Genomic DNA, 7097 nt, shown 5'->3' on the forward strand with positions numbered 1-7097 from the left:
GGCCCTGTTCTTTTCTCCTCTGATTATTGCGAACCATGGAGGCTGAAATTCACAAAACCAGAGTTTGTAGGGATTCTTACCACTCTCTGTTCTGGAAAGGGAAGATAAAATTGTGTGTGTTACACGGTATCCATAGGATGATTCACTGGTTTGTATTGCATGGTTTTCTGCTTTACGCCATCAGATTTGGGGCATCCAGAAGGAATTTGGCAATGTGTTCCTGTATTGCCAGCTCTGCTTTTCAGCAGCTGCAAGAGGCCAAGTGCTTCTGCAGGGGCTGAATTGCTAGAGGTTGCCCCAAGATTGCTTGTTTTCTGAAGTGCCAGCAGAGGAAAGATGCTGATGGAGAGACTCCTACCTCCATATCTCCTACCTACCTTTGAACCCTCTGCCCTGTCTGTGCAGGGGGTAGCCTGTCTTTCCCAGTGGCCACTATTGACAGGGCAGGGATCATGGCTAGTTCTTGGCTGTCCCGGGCTTGCCATTTAACAAATATCCAGGATTAATATCAACTACTCTGGAGCTTGTTTTTCTAGACAGAGGCCTTGACTCACTCAGGCTCAGTTCTGAGGATATGTGCTCTTTGCCAGCAGTCCTGGTTTAAATTACTCATGTTCTTCTGCTCCGCATTTACCCATTTCCATTGAAGTCTATGGAAAAAGTCTCATTTATTTCAATATGGTTCATTTTGGAGTTTTTGTATTTATTTTTATGTTCTTTCCAACATCTGATTTATATAAAAAGTTACATAAAATCAGACAGATTTTATCTCCATTATATAAACACTGAAGTTCAAGATTGAAATGGGAAGGAAGAAGAATAGCATTAAACCTTCAACCTATTCCCTACTGCCTGCTACTACACTGAGTTCCATCAGGATACTTGTGATGCTTCAAACTGATATGCCTAAAAAAAACCCAAATCACTCAATGAGCTCAAAATCACCCTAGTATCTAATCATAGAGTATGTATTTTTCTCTGAAATCCAGTCTGTCCTGATAATGATGGTCTAGGACTTTAAAGGTGAGCCATAGTCATACTCATGGAGATGTCACGGAATATAAAAGAATCCTCTCCACCCTGACCAAATCAAAGCAAAAAAAAATTATCATCACCAGAATGAAGTAGACCTTGTGGTAAACAATCCAAGAAGATTTTGGCAATGCATTTTCAATTAGTAGCATGGCTGAATTGGTTTTAATATAGAGTGAGGTGGAGAACTGAGAGCTTTTCATATAACTGGATATAACATTTTTCTCCACAGAGGCAACTGAGTCTGTTTGTTGTCACTTGTTGTGACTGAGGAGGGTTTAATATTCACAGCTTATTTCGTGCCACCAAGACTCATTAGCAGGTGGGATCCTCACACATTTGAAAAGCAGAGAGCAGGACAAGGGGCTTCAGCCTGTGTTCTTTCTAGTGGTGTGAATCCTCAATGGGCTACAGCTCCTTAGGTAAGCGTAACTTCTAATTAACTCATTAGTATTATTCTTGTGAGCAGCCACGATTGAAAAACATTGTGGGCATAACGGAAAACCAAATCAGATAAAATTAATAATTTTTATTGTTAAAATCACAGGAACAAAGTATTTCAAGTACTTAGTTGCACTCATAGCTGTGGTCTGGTGAAAATAGGGTAAATTATATGCATTGCAGTTAGTGTTAGGGAAATTGGTTCCTAAGAACTTGCCTTTAAATGCACTTCTCTTTCTAGGTCATCTAATTTCTGTCTGCCCTAGGAAAAAAAAGTGTTTTATGTAAGCCCATAGTAAACTCAGTGTTGCATTTTTGCAGTGTTGCTTTATTTACTTTCCGATGTTATTAATGATAATATGTAGTTGGGAGAATATGTGATGATAACAAAATCTGAATTTGAGAAATGTAATAATTTTTTGATTGATTTTTAGACAATTTTATCTAAACAAAATCAGATCTTACAAAAATAATTCATCATAGGGTTTACGTTCTTTCCTGCCTAACAGTAGTCAGCAGCCTCAGATTGCAGGTAAAACCTTTTGTATCAAAACCAAAAAATCCTGGATCACTAAGCCTTTCACTCTATCAGTAGTAATGTAAGTAGCAAAACTGAATAAATAGATAGACATTGTTGCACAGGTAGATGTAGTCCTTGACTCAGAAATGAGAGAAAATTTTCCAATACTGTTTTTGTTTATTGCTGCTTGGATTATAGTTGCTTTTGCTTCTTTTCTCCTGTAAGGTGAAACCATGGAAATGCACAGGAACTACTTTCTCCCCAAAACTAGACAAATACAATTTGGTAAGATTTCTATAAAAGTAATTAAGGTAAATATGTTTGGTAATTGATTTATTCTTAATTGTAAAACCCCTATATTTGCATTTGCAAGTGGTCCTGTTTGGAAAACAGAAGGTACAAGTGACAGAAGGAGCAGAAGAGAGAAAGTAAAGCTCTTAGATTTACCTAAAGTTTGCCCTTACTGAGTTCCCCCAAAAAGTAAAGCTCCTCCTCACCATACTATCGTAGCTGCTGGAAAGCAAAACTGTGATGGGCTGGACACAGCATGTGCCTTCACCTATTTGGAAAGGTGACTGGGAAAGTCGATGGTAATAAATGAGTGTTATTTTAGAGAAGATTTTTTGTTACTTGTTCTGTGCAAAGAAATTCGTCTGCATTCTGGTCTGTGGGAAAATGGTGGGACTGAACCCTATGTGTATGTAAAATATGCTTGATTCAACTTGATTTAGAAGTGAAACCTCGCAACCTGAGCCTCAAAAGTGAGAGAACTCAGCCTGTTCCTTCAGTGTAACTCTTTGTATTTTGATGTGGAGAGAAAAAGTCTTAAGGAAAATAAAATATAACGTATCTCTTTCAGAGCAAAATAGTGCTAGTTCTAATAATAGGCAACGTAGACAGATGTGTATGGGGCAGCAGACTTCATAGTGGCAACTGACCTCATGGCCTGTGTTTCTTCCAGAGCCACAGAATACCATCTTTGCCCTCACTAAATTATTTGATGGTGGTGGTAGTTCCTTCCACAGTAGTGCTTATTTTCTCTGCCCTCAAGCAGCTGAAGAGTGACAAACCAGTCTGGCCAAGGTTTTGGCATCACCATTCCATTCCTATGACAAGAACAGTCTGGTTCCTCTTATTCAGGGCAGCCAAATCAGTTTTGTCTGTATTCAGAAATACTTTGAACTAACCTGGGACATGTAGCTGCTGTTACACAGCGTCTTAGGAACTGTCAGTCTCTTGCCTATTTCTTAATCCTCTGGGGTTACCCTTACTGTGTTCCCAAATTTCCCTGGTTGACTTTAAAAAGATAATGTAACATTGATACGTGACTGCTTTTTTATTTATTTTTAGTTTTTTAATGAAACAAGACTACTTTGCCATGTGAAGCAACTTGTGTTAACAATTCAGATTACATTCATGCTTTAATGGTAAGATTGCATACCTGTCTATTGGTCTTCTATTTTGAAGTATATCTGTGTTACCTGTAATACCTGTCATGACAACTCTTTTTGTAATTTTCTCCCTGTTGTAAAAGTTTTGGATTTTTTTTTTTTTCTACACAGTCACAACAGGCCAAATTTTGATGAGAATGAGACACTTAACACAGAACAGGTATTTGCCTGAAGGCTAGCAAAAAGTGATACCAGTAAATACTTGTTTATGCTGGAATGAACTTGGCACTGTAGAAGATCAACATGTAATGTTGTAGTAAGTCAGTCACATACAAATATAAACAGGATGTAGTGCCCTTGTTGAATCAGGTGTGACATATCAGACTGGATTGTATGGGTAAATACAGAGATAGTAATAATGGACAAATTTGTGCTTAATGTGCAGCAGTTAAGCAGTGAGCTGATGTTACGTACCACTCAAATCAACAAGGCTCATGCCTTGTCTTATATACTGACAAAATATGTACTTACATACTTGCAAAAGCCAGTGGCAATCTCCCTATCGTCCATGATGGGAGATGAAAGTTCTTTGCATATTTTCTAGAAGTGAAGATTCACTGTGCCTGGGGAGCAGGCATTTCCAAAAGAGTTCCTCTGGTGGTACAGACGATATAGAGACAGTACAGCGGACTATATTGTGTTGAAAAAATTAGCTTGAGCTGGTTTCATAGTCACAATATGTAAACATAAACTGCGGCTCAGTTGCTGGTTTTGAGTTAGGAACTTCTTGAGTTAAGAACTTCTGAGGAATAGAGAGGAGAGATAATTTGAGTCCTTCAGGTATGTTTGGGTCTACATTTACCCTAGATGTTTACTGTGTTCCATGACTGGCTTTGTGAGAGAATTATGAAGTTTATGATGGATTTATGAGCGCCTTGGGGTCTTTTTTTTAGAGACCACTCTAGTGTTGCTCAAAGGCAGATGGGATTTGTGTGCAGCCTAGATTTGGGCTGCCTTTATAACTGTGCACTTATGTATATATGTGAATAATCTGGGCATCCTGCGTCTTCCAGGGTGAACATGTCTTCTGCCAACATTGACTGCTGTGCACTCCAGAGTGAATGCCCCATGTACCAGAGCTCTTAAGGTATGTTATAAAGACAGACTAATATTCCACGGAAAATGGAAAACCACGTTCTTCTAAGTGATTGCAGTAGTTCACCTTTTCTGTGCATATATACAGAAATTGCATGTAAAACTCTTTCCAGTCTAATATTGATATACTTAGTAATTTCCAAGGATTTAAGTCTATATGATGATAATACAAATTCTCTTCAGTCTAGGATGGTAAGAAAGGAAGACGTCTCTTTGTTCTTGACTGCAATAAAGGATGCTAGTAACTTACATATTTGCACTATAACCAGACACTGATTTATTACGAAAAACTGGCTCCTTCACAGCTAAAGTAAGTAGTTTGATGAAATCACATGGACTCCAAGTTGCAGATGGCTATTACTGGTGCTGCTAGGTTTTGTATCAATTTCAGATAAAATATTTCAGATGAAATGTCAAATTCTTTGTAAACTTGATCACCAGTAAGTGAGTTAAGAAGTTAAAAGTCCTAAGAGATATATCAATATATTCAGCTTTACTATGCAGGGCCCCAATCAGCAGTCAGAATTATAAATAAGGTCCGTGTAAAACTTCACATTTTCCTAAGCTCATAATTGATCTTTAGGTAGGGGGAGATTGAAAGAAAGCTATCTGCTTATTCTTATTTATAGCTGTAATTGCCTGTCAAAGGCAGAAAAGTTTTTTCAAATATTTATATCAGCTTTTTGTATTTGAGCATGAATGGAAGTATTGCAGAGATGTCCCAAATGTTCCTAAATTAGCTTCTCTATTATATGAAAATGTTTTTTGCGCAAAGCAAAGTATGTTAATATGTATGGAGAGATTTCAAGCAGCTTATTTGGATTTTGGTTTCAGAATTCAAAGTTGGCTCTATTGTTGGCTTCTAATAGAAGACAATAATTTAGATGCTTGAGAAGTAATTTGCAATTTTAATATCTCAATAACTGTTTAAGTAACAGTGGCAGAGGAGTAAGGAGAAGAGAAAGAGAGCAGCTGTAGAGAATGGAATTCTAGGGGTTAGATTTTGTTTTGCCTTAAGTCTTTTCTCGTCTTAGGACCTGTCTCTTTGATCAAGCACACCGACAGTCAGCCACATTGCTGTATGTGCAAAGTGCTTGAACTGTCTCCGCTGCATTGAGTAAGGAGCAGTTTGGTGGTAAGATGCTGAGGACTCCCAGCTCTGGGACTTGCCTCATTTCTGTGTTATGTGTTATGGCTTTTGATCATATTGTCAATCTTGTTGTGTTACTTACATTTTAAGACCTGGGTCTGGAAATTAGGCGCTGTCTTGGTGGTGAAATGGGAGAAAAGAACCTTTAGAGGGCTTCAGATTTTATCTTCCTCTGTTCAGCAGGGAGGCAGTCAAAGGAGATCAGTTACATCCTGAGGCTGTAGTTTCACGAGATGGTCTGAACTGAGTTAACTGCTGGACTAAATTTTAAAACTGTGTTCTACCTGATGTCCTCCCCTTCCCTGGCTTCCATTCTCTGCCCTGCACCACAGCCGTTTGTTTACCTTGAGTCAACTTAGGTACACATTTCATTTCAGAGTAGGCTTGTTTAACTCACTAATGCAGCAACTAGATGCTTTTTTCTTCTTGGATTAATTTAATTCATTAATTTTTGCTGAAATGAGTGCCAGAGTCTGTGCAAAGGCAGAGGGAAGAGTGAAATTGTGTGACTCAGTATGAAGGCTAAAGAGCCAGGAAGGGAGGAGAGAGGAGAAAGCTGTTATTTTGGTTCAGACATAATGCAAATCCTCAGATCTTAGATAATCTTAAAGTTAGGTGGGAGGAGTCCATATTACAAGTGATTCACTACTGAATAATAAAAGCATTCATGTTAACAATTAGAATGCAGTAAGTCTTAAATACTTGGCTAAATTAACTGAATCCTTTTCTGAATTAAAACTGGTTGACTGTGCGTAAGGAAAAGGATCGTTTGAAGTAGGAATGTATTAAATAGCAGAATAAGGTAGGGAGTATCTTTTAATAAACTGCTGTCTCTTAGGATTGCCTATTATACTGGAGAATCTTGCGGTTGCCGGTTTTAATTGTATGCGACTCAGGCTCTCTTATGGAAGAAGCAGTTTCATGTCCTTCCTTACTGTTCCCACGCTTGGTTCCAGCCATGCAGGAACCAAATCTTGTCCTGTAGGCTCTTCTTGTGTATCTGCAATAGGTTGCTCGCTGCCCCAAAGGGAGCTGTTTGGTTTATTGGAATGGATTAGTTTTCTGGTACGTCAACAAACTGCACCACATCATTGGCAGGTACTCTGATGAGCAAGGCTGAGATTGAAGGAAGCAGGGGTAACACGACTATGCCCTTCTTTTGCATCAGCAAGCAGATAGAAATGGCTAATGGTTGTATCGTATCAGAGCATGAAATGGGATCCTTTTTGTGGAATTGAACGTGTTATAAAACTACACGTTTCAATTTTTGTTTTATAAAAATACCCGTTTCAGTTGTACCCATTCTGGGTACTATGGTGGTGGTGAAGTCAGAGCAAGTGTATATTTATGCATTTGTGTGTATATATTTTATTTTTTTGAAAAGATTGGACTCTAAATTTGAGAAATT

The sequence above is a fragment of the Calidris pugnax genome, unplaced genomic scaffold (assembly GCF_001431845.1).
Source record: "Calidris pugnax isolate Ruff unplaced genomic scaffold, ASM143184v1 scaffold44, whole genome shotgun sequence".
Lineage (NCBI taxonomy): Eukaryota > Metazoa > Chordata > Aves > Charadriiformes > Scolopacidae > Calidris > Calidris pugnax.